Here is a 3,811-nt window from a genome sequence, read left to right on the forward strand (position 1 = left end):
TCTTTAATACACTTACACATGGCAAAACGCTTATAACCTTTATTACTTTCACTATGCATGTCTATCAATCGTTTCGTAACTATATTCATATGCACCTACCCCTAACCGAGCCTCCTATCCTTGCTCGTAACCGTGCCTCCTATCCTTGCTCGTAACCGAGCCTCCTATCCTTGCTCTTAATCGAGCCTCCTATCCTTGCTCCTAACCGAGCCTTCCTGTCCTTGCTCATAACCGAGCCTTCCTTGCTCGTAACTGAGCCTCATATCCTTGCTCGTAACCGAGTGTGACATTTGAGCCAAAACAAGGTACACCTCAGTATGTATTTACCGATTAAGCAAATAAACGCTTTTTGCGTAACAAACGAACGATTAACCGAACGGGTCATACCCAGATATCCCGGGGGGGAATCTATAAGTGATATACATTTAATATAAGCTAAAATATTGGTAATATGGCCTTAGTTCGATAGCAAACAAGTTAAACGAAAACATGCTCGTTTAACTACCCGCTATAGATTTAAACGCGAAAGATAGTTACAAACCAAGCATTGTATCATCCATTAAGCCGAAAAAGACTTACCAAACACTTACTTGAAATGTTTTAAGCGATTCATGAAAATATTTTTGATTTTTACAAATATATAGTATGTTTTTATAAATTTACACAAAACTAGCCAAAAAACACTCGTTTTCGCACTGTTTGACGCACCCGTTAAGTTTTTCGCTCCAAAAACCGAACCCGAACTAAATTTGGACCGGGCTTCTCATGTTTGGGCCTTTGAATCGGTTATTTGGGCCAAAATGGGCCCAAGCAACCTTCCGGCCGCAACATTGGAACCCCCCCCCCTTTTGATTTCTTTCACATATAAACTAGTTCTAAGATATTTTTACACATTCATCCACAATCAAATTCTGGAAACACCTTTCTTCATCAGGAAACCCTTCAAACCCTAAGGTAAACAACTTAAATAAGTAACTTTTACACTTGTTTAACCTTGATTAATACCATATAAACATGTTTTAATTACCAAAAATCATTCCTAACCATGTAAAACCCTTAAAAATGGTCCATAAACATGTTTTAATCATACACATGTTAAGGAACCTGGTTTGATAGTTTTTTTGGCCATAAACACGGATTAAAGGGTTGAAACGGCATTTTTACGGTTCAAAAGTTCGTTTTTGTGCACTAGCCGAAACCCTAAGTTAAGGGCTATTATGTTGATGAAAAATTGCATGGTTTGTGATATAAAACTTGTATCTAGCCTAGATAGGAGCACAAGAGCTAAGGTAATGTCGAAACACTCGCTTACGGGCTGTTTAGGTTAAGGTTGTGATGTGCACATTATTAGGCCTTGAAATTTTGCAGGGACATCAGGGACCATGTCATTGAGTCCCTGTTCAAATTTGATAATATTTCAACCATCCGAGAATATTTGGCTTATTTATTACCGAATTGGGACGTTTAATGGGGAATAATAGTTAAAATGCTTCAAAAATTATGAAATTTTTCTAGTAACTCAAATTTAATGTATTTTGATCACATATGAATTTTGGGATCATTTGGAGAAGTCTAAAGGTGTTTTATGCATATGCGTTCGTGTGAATTTTTATAGTCGAGTCTGGGCCGAAAAGAATATTTCACAAGCTTTTAACATTCTGGAATTGATACAGGATGATTTGGGACATAATTTGTGTATTCAGGAATTTTTGTGGAATTTTTGGAAATTGTTTGGGATAAACGGACGATTTTCAGGCGAAATATAGCTGATAAAATAATTTTTTTTTAATTAATAAATCAATAAATAATTCCAGAAATATTTTTATTAAAATATACATATTTTAGTTTATAAGTGGCTAAATTTTCATAATTTAATGATTAACGGTTAATTAATTATGCTAATTTGAAGATTAAACAAATTCAATTATTATAAAAACCGGCAAGTACGCAATTAACGAACCTGCGGGAATATCAAAACACCAAGAGTGATCAAAAATCATATTTTTGGATTAATTAAGTAAAAACGAACCTTTCTATGAGAAACCTGGACAATCTAGAGAGATTGTGCGCGTTTCTTCTCAAATCAAACTAAATAAACGGAAACGGGCCCCGTAGCTAATCCGGGACCCCAGTATTTGATCCATCTTTATAACTTAATCATTTTATTAACCAATACATTTACCCAAGCTTACTTCCCCATAACTGTTTTCTGAACGCGTAAACGAACAACTTGGCCCAGCTAGGAAAACGGGAATCTGAGTCAAGTTCGGTTTTAAGTATTAGACATTGAACAACATCACAACCTAAGTCTATTGCCACTTTCTGGGCGTTCCAGCTATAACCAGATTAGTTATACAGCCCAGTTTAGTATTGAGATTATAATAATATTAAAATACTAATATTATTATAATATTGAATATAGTGAACTGTGATTACAAGTTACACAAACCTTGAACCGACGTGCTACTAATTATCTACTAAACAGTGAGTTTCATGACCCCACTTCTAAACTGTTTTACGAACTTTTGGGGTGAAAAGCATGTTTGATTACATATACATACCTGAAACATGTATTGATGTGAATTATCTAGTGCTAACACACGAAAGTCCCCACTAACACAGTGATTAACTTCGAGCCGGTGGCTTGTGAATAGTACTATTGGTTTGACAAACCCAAACGGAGCCGGCATGTGTTGCTGAGACTTTACCCTGTTTGCACATTACCATAATTATACAACACGCTATGTAGTGTTAGACATAGCTACTTGGGGCATATTGTGGGCAGAAAGGGAGCCATAGTGGTTGATTGTGCGTGGGAAATGGATGCAAGCAGCACAAATAGTCAAGGCTTCACTTTAGCTTAGCATTATTACATCATTTACATAAATACATACATACCTATATCATGATTACAAGTGTTAACTTGTGAATACTCATAACTGTTTTCTTGAAACTTGTGAAACTCACCAACTCTAGTAGTTGACCCGTTTTAAACTGCTTTTCAGGTGTACCTAAATCGGAATGATTTGGTGATCTGTTACTTGCCCAAGGTGTGTGGTTGATGCTATATGAATAGAAGCAAGGGTGCTAGTAGTAAGATCGTATAGTTAACGAACTAGTTTTGTTTGTATCACCTAGACTATGAAACAATGATAGAACAATGAAATGTAATACAATGTAAATTAGTTTGTAATGTTTCTTTATAAACAATGTTGTTGATACCAGAGGTGTCTATTACATTCCCGTTTTACGCTTCCGCATTGTGCTAGTCGGGGTGTGACACCGAGCCTCCTATCCTTGCTCGTAACCGAGCCTCCTACTCTAACTCATAACCAAGCCTCCTATCCTTGCTCCTAACCGAGCCTTCCTTGCTCGTAACCGAGCCTCCTATCCTTGCTCAAAACCGAGGCTCCTATCCTTGCTCGTAACCGAGCCATATAAAGTTAGAGGGATTTGCCATCCTAACTTATTGTGCATGCATGAGGCCCGAAGGCTCTACGCATGAACGTATACACATTCTTCTATACACAACATGCATACTCGTTTATATTCCTGTAACATTCTACGCAAGCATTAGTAGGGTTTGTTCCCTAACTTTTTCTATTCTATCAGCTATCAATCAACATTCAAATATATATTAATGAATTAATATATAGACACGTTCTTACAAGATATATGTCATTAACTAAAATTACATATATCTATTATTTCATATACGAGTATGCATACAGCCCCAGAAACGTTTAAAGGAAAAAGGGGGCTAGAACTCACCTGTAGACGATTCCTTTTCAAGTTAATCGTAATTTCTTTC

This window comes from Bidens hawaiensis, unplaced genomic scaffold (genome assembly GCF_021521415.1).
Source record: "Bidens hawaiensis isolate Kalapana, Puna unplaced genomic scaffold, B.hawaiensis_p1.1 tig00000760_1, whole genome shotgun sequence".
NCBI lineage: Eukaryota > Viridiplantae > Streptophyta > Magnoliopsida > Asterales > Asteraceae > Bidens > Bidens hawaiensis.